This window comes from Rattus norvegicus, chromosome 15 (assembly GCF_021556685.1).
Source record: "Rattus norvegicus strain SHRSP/BbbUtx chromosome 15, alternate assembly SHRSP_T2T, whole genome shotgun sequence".
In the NCBI taxonomy this organism is placed as follows: domain Eukaryota; kingdom Metazoa; phylum Chordata; class Mammalia; order Rodentia; family Muridae; genus Rattus; species Rattus norvegicus.
Window position 1 is genome coordinate 95,135,865 of NC_141548.1, and position 6,494 is coordinate 95,142,358.

Consider the following 6,494-nt stretch of genomic DNA (forward strand, 5'->3'; position numbering starts at 1 on the left):
TTTGTGTTCTCAGATTTTCAATGCAGGCTGATCAAAGTATTTAAAGGCAAGCTTCTTTCTCTAAGTTAAAGAAAATATCAATTCATTATTTAATAAAATACATACCTTTTTAAAGATCTCTAGATGGATTCTAACAATGAAATTCAAGACTAGTTAGCTTCAGCACAGATAAACAAAGAAAATCCTAATTCAAAATTACGTTCACTTAGATTTACAGTTCTTTTGATTATTTATGACTTTGTAAATGACAGAATCTCTTTCCTAGAGGCTTTTTTTCTACTGTCAATGCACTAGATGTTCTCGGGTTTTAATATTTTAATTGTATAAAAGTAGACTGCACATTCCATTGACCTGCTTTCCTTTGACTGTGTGAGCAGTGTTATTTCTTATGTACTATACTAGTAGTTGAAGGTTGATTAGCAGCATAACTGCATATAGACTTTGCCAGTCTCCTTCAGACAAAAATAAAAATAAAAAAAAGAAAATAAGTAGAAAGAAATGGTTACCTTCTTTTCAGTCATAAAGTAGATGACATTTCTAAATTTTGCAGTGTGACTAAAGGCATTTTGCATAACATAGAGGCTATTTTGTTTGATTGATTTGGTTTGGTTTTCATTTCTGTATTTTATTCAAATATTGTGACGTAGGAAGCTGTTATTTTTCAGGGTCTAAGAGGTTATTAATTAATGTTGTTGTGTTACTGGATGGCTGTGTAGGTGGCTGTCTGTCTGTCTGTGTGATGGATGGATGGCTAAATCAGAAATAATGAAAGTTCTTTTAATATACTTGAATGTTTGCACATTTCCTTATAACCATGAACAAATTTTCAAATTTTTAATCGTATTTTAAGTCTTTCCATATCTTCTTTCTTATATTCTCATGTAATTAACTTTAATGAATACTAGTTTCATTTTCTGTTTGTTCCTGTGTTACTGTCCATATAAGGGAAAAATAATAACAATTTATTTTTGCATAGTTTGAATGAACAAAGGTATGACTTGAATAAATTTTAGAGGGGTATGACAATGCTGTAAATACAGAAAATGTCTCAGAAATGATTGTTTTTATCACAACTATGTAAGTATTTACTAAATTTTTTTCAGGGATAACTATCTTTCCTCTCTAGCATATTAATCTCTATATAATATATGTGCTTCAATGGACTGTTAACTTTTCAGTCATTGAGTTAGCATCTAAAATCCTTGTATAAGCAGAAACAAACCATATTAGCCTTTATGAGTTTTGGTTACATAATTCAAGATGATTTTTTTTTGCTGTTGTACAAATTGATTTTCTTGTGAATTTTACTGGCTAATTAGTAATCCATTATTTAAATGCATTACATCTTCTTTATCCATCCATCTCTTAATAACATTAAGGCTTTTCCCATTTCCAATTATTTTGAATAGTACAGCAGTGGTGTAACAACATTCTTGGTGGTAGGACACTGTATCCTTTTTCTATATGCCCATAAGTGATATACCAGGGCCTATGGTAGTTAAATATCCATCTTCCTGGGGAAACACACACATATTTTCTCATTAACTGTGCTAGCTGGTCTTTTGTGTCAACTTGACATAAGCAGGAATTATCACAGAGAATGGAGCCTCAGTTGAGGGACTGCCTCAATGAGATCCAGCTGTAGAGCATTTTCTTAACAAGGGGCAATGGCCCAGCCCAATGTGGATGGTGCCATCCCTGGCCTGGTGGCCCTGGGTTCTATGAGAAAGCAAGCTGAGCAAGGAAGGAGAAGCAAACCAAGAAGTAAATTTCCTCCATGTCCTCTGTATCAGCTCCTGCATCCTGACCTTCTTGAATTCCAGTCCTGACCTCCTTTGGTGATGCAATGTGGAAGTGTAAGCTGAATAATACCTTTCTTCCTCAACTTGCTTCTTTTTCTTTTTTTTAAAGTACCTAAGAAAATCTTTAATACTATTTGTTTTTCATGGATTATGGGGTACCAGGTATAGGGATGTAGGGAGCATTACGTGTTTGAGATAGCAAAGACCTGGTGGTTTGCTGCAATTGGTTTTTGTTTTTGTTTTTGTTTTGTTTGTTTGTTTGTTTTTCTTTATTAACTTGAGTATTTCTTATTTACATTTCAGTTGTTATTCCCTTTCCCGGTTTCTGGGCAAACATCCCCCTAATCCCTCCCCTCCCCTTCTTTATGAGTGTTCCCCTCCCCATCTTCCCCCCATTGCCGCCCTCCCCCCAAGAACTCAACTTGCTTCTTGGTTCATGATGTTTTAGGTACTAATAGACACTATGACTAAGAACAATTGGTACCACCATAAGTTGCATATTCCTGTGACAACCAGATCATGTTTGGGGGAAGACTGTGGAAGGACTTTGGAACTCTGGGGTAAAAGAGTCATTGTGATGTAAAGAACTCTGCTGAATGTTCTGTAGGAGCTTGGAAGATAATGCTGAGAACAGTGTAAAGGATGGAGGTCAGGCTTGTGAAGTTTCAGAGGAAAGATTAGAGTCTTATCAACTCTTATCAGGGCCATTGCTGTTTTGATTGTGAAGCTTCTGTGGTTTTGGTTAGCTGGGGCTGAAAAATAAGCTATGATTAACAAGATACCAGAACTACTAAAGCGAAATCTTTGCATTACTGGGACTATTGATGGTTGTCAACTGACACTAAGAAATATGTAGTGATTAAAGAGAGACCAGCATCACTGAGGTAAGATCTGGGAAGTGATTTCTGAGAGCACAAAGAGGCTGTGTTCCTGAGAAACCCAAGGATGTACCTTGTGCTGTGGTTGGACTTGGTAATGTGTAAGAGTCACCCAGGTGGTATTGGTATTGACTGCATAAAAGGGTCATGAAGAGCAGCTGAGGCTCAGTACTGTGAGAGGCCATGAAGGTCATTGGTGAAGGTGCAGCCTCAGTTGCAATTGATGGCCCAGGACTGAAAGGGTCATGAAAAGAAGTTGAGTCTTGGCACCATAAATAGAGCCTAGGAGAGGCTAATGGTGAAGCCTAGATAAAGACAGCAGTGTTTTTGGAGATGGCAGTACCATGAGATGACCCCAAAGAACAGTAGTAGCAGTTGAAAACAGGCATCTCGAGCCTAGAGGACAAGGTGTGTACCAGAAAGAGCTGAGCTGGAGAAGTGACCCAAGCCCTTGGAGGAGCCCAAACGATCATGGGTAAATCCCAGACATTGGACTGTTAGAGCTTGATTTTGCTTTTGATTGTTCTTGTTCCCTGATAGTTTTCCCTCTTGATATTAGAAATTGTTTTAGTGGAGCCTGCAGTTAAGAGACTTTGAATTGAAAAATGAATTTGAATTCTAAAAGAGATTGAATATTTTAAAGGGATTGAAATTTTAATATGTAAGAATTTGTGAAGACTGTGGGAATTTTAAAGTTATTTAAATATTGAGGAAGAATAAGAAAGTAAGAGTTGAGGCTCAATAGTGATGTCATAGTGTGTAAAGTTGACACAGGGTCAATTGTACTGGCTAGTTTTGTGACACAAGCTGAAATTATCACAGAGAAAGGAGCCTCAGTTGAAATACCTCAATGAGATCCATCTGTAAGGCATTTTTTAAACTAGTGATCAAGTGGGAAGGGCCCAGCCCATTGTGGATGGAGCCATCCCTCGACTTGGGTTCTGTAAGAAAGCGAGCTGAGCAAGCCAGGGGAAGCAAGCCAGTAAGTACCATCTATTCATGGTCTCTGCATCAGCTTCTGCTTCCTGACCTTCCTGAGTTCCTGTCCTGACTTCCTTTGGTGATGAACAGCAATGTGGAAGTATAAGCTGAATAAACCCTTTCCTCCCCAGCTTGCTTCTTGGTCATGATGTTTTGTACAGGAATAGAAACCCTGACTAATAAAGAAACTGTACAACATTCAAGACCCACTAGGGGTGGATGTACCCTTTTCTCATGACCCATCCTCAACATCATGAGCTGTCACTCGTGTTATTGATCTTAGCTGTTCTGTTCTGACAGGCGTAAGATGGAATACCAAAGTTATTTTAATTTTCCTTTCCCCAATGGCTAATGATGTTCAATAATTTTCGAAAATTTCTAAGCTACTTAAGATTTCTCTCTTGAGAATACTGTTTTGTATTTGTAAATATATATATATATATATATATATATACACATACACACACACACACACATTCACTTCTTTATATCACACACACACACACATTCACTTCTTTATATATTTTGGATACTTTATCAAACGTGAAAGTGGTTAAAAAACAAAACAAAACAAATTTTCCTCATTCTATAGGCTACTGCTTTGTCCAAATGATGGTTGCATCATTGTCATGCAGAAACGTTTCAGGTCATGAAATCCCACTTACTCATTTTGATCTTAGTGTCTGTGCTGATGTAGTTTCTCCGAAGAAACGCTAACTATGCTGATGTACTCAAGACTATTCCTTCCTCTCTCCTCTATCTGGTTCAGGTTCAGTATATCTGGGTTTCTGAGGTCTTCAATGTCCTTGTTGAGTGTTTGGTAGAGTGATAAGTATGGTTGTACATGGACTCTTTACTTACTACCATCCAGTTTGCACAGTGGCCAGCACTAGCCTTGCCATGGAGATGGATTTCTGAGAGAAGATGTATCTAGGAGCATCTAAAACACACTACCTGAAGTTAAATCGCGGATCTAAGCTGGCAGTCCATGTTTTGCTAAAGACACTTCCCTTGACAGCTCTCTCTTGATAGCTCTTGGCTCTGTTTTCTGGTCAGACTGTTCTCTGTCTCTGTGTTCAGCTCTGCTCTGGACTGAAAGACCCCAGCTTAGCAGCAGTAACGCCATTTTGCAAGGCTGTACTTAAGATGACTGGTTCAGGGAAAGGTTAGAACACTGAGTACACAGCGGCTGCCAAGCAGGATGTGTTTGGTTGAAGGCCTGGCAACAGGACGACTTCGGTTGAGCACCTGACAATGAGAAAAGCCCCGGGAGAGGTCCCACAACCTGGTGGGGGGCCGAATCAGCTGTTATGTTCCAAGAAGGTAGCTAAGAAACTTGCCCCCAGGCTGAACCCTTGGGGGGCTGAGTCAGCCATTATGTTTCAGGAAGGTAGCTAGGAAACTTGCCCCCGGGCTAAACCCTTGCCATATTAGAATCCACCAATTATATCCCTGTAACCATGCATCTGCTTCTGTATGCTTGCTTCTGCTCCCCCAAATCCTATAAAAGCCCATCCTTGGTTCCGTGGGGTGCGCCAGTCCCCTGAGTGACTGAAGCGCCCGCAGGTGCCTGTGCCTGTGTATCCCGACAATAAACCAAATCCTCTTGTTGATTGCATCCTGTGGTGTCTCGGTCTGGTCTTTGGAGTTAGAGGGTCTCCATCCCGAGGGAAAGTTCTCCCTGAGAGCTTTTCATGGACAGCATTTTCTTGTTCTTCTAAAAGAACCCTTTGGGTCTGAGACACCGCCGGAACCTGAAGAGACCGACCAAATAAACAGTTATCTGCACACAAATCCCTGGGGAGGGAGAGCTAAACCTTCAGAGAGGCAGACACGCAGGGAAACCAGAAGAGTCTACACTCAGACCACATCTCTGACTCCAGAGGAAAACACCAAACGACATCTGGAACCCTGGTGCACAGAAGCTCCCGGAAAGGGTGGGGCAGATCTTCCTGGTTTCTGTCCCCCACAGAGACCTCATGAGCAACATCCCACGAGCAAACTTGAGCCTCAGGACCTCAGGTAAGACTAACTTTTCTGCTGCAAGCAACCTGACTGGTGAACTTAAGAGACAGGGCCACAGGAACAGCTGAAGACCTTTAGATAGGAAAAAACTACACGCCCCAAAGAAGAATACTCTGTCCGCATAACTGGCTGAAAGAAAACAGGAAAACAGTTCTACAACACTCCTGAAAAACAGGCTTATAGGACAGTCTAACCACTGTCAGAAATAGCAGAACAAAGTAACACTAGAGATAATCTGATGGCGAGAGGCAAGCACAGGAACCCAAGCAACAGAAACCAAGACTACATGGCATCATCGGAGCCCAATTCTCCCACCAAAGCAAACACGGAATATCCAAACACACCGGAAAAGCAAGATCTAGTTTCAAAATCATATTTGACCATGATGCTGGAGGACTTCAAGAAAGACATGAAGAACTCCCTTAGAGAAACACAGGAAAACATAACTAAACAAGTAGAAGCCTACAGAGAGGAATCACAAAAATCCCTGAAAGAATTCCAGGAAAACATAAATAAACAAGTAGAAGCCTATAGAGAGGAATCACAAAAATCCCCGAAAGAATTCCAGGAAAACACAATCAAACAATTGAAGGAATTAAAAATGGAAATAGAAGCAATCAAGAAAGAACACATGGAAACAACCCTGGATATAGAAAACCAAAGGAATAGACAAGGAGCTGTAGATACAAGCATCACCAACAGAATACAAGAGATGGAAGAGAGAATCTCAGGAGCAGAAGATTCCATAGAAAGCATCGACTCCACAGTCAAAAATAATGCAAAGCAGAAAAGCCTACTGGTCCAAAAT

At 40.1% G+C, this 6,494-nt stretch overlaps 1 non-coding gene across 1 annotated transcript; it reads left to right on the plus strand.

Moving 5' to 3' along the window:
- The first annotated feature begins 334 nt into the window (after positions 1-334).
- Positions 335-464, plus strand: LOC148001131 (small nucleolar RNA SNORA19). The gene has a single exon (XR_015639181.1). It is a non-coding gene; the product is annotated as a small nucleolar RNA SNORA19 (small nucleolar RNA).
- The last annotated feature ends 6,030 nt before the right edge of the window (positions 465-6,494 follow it).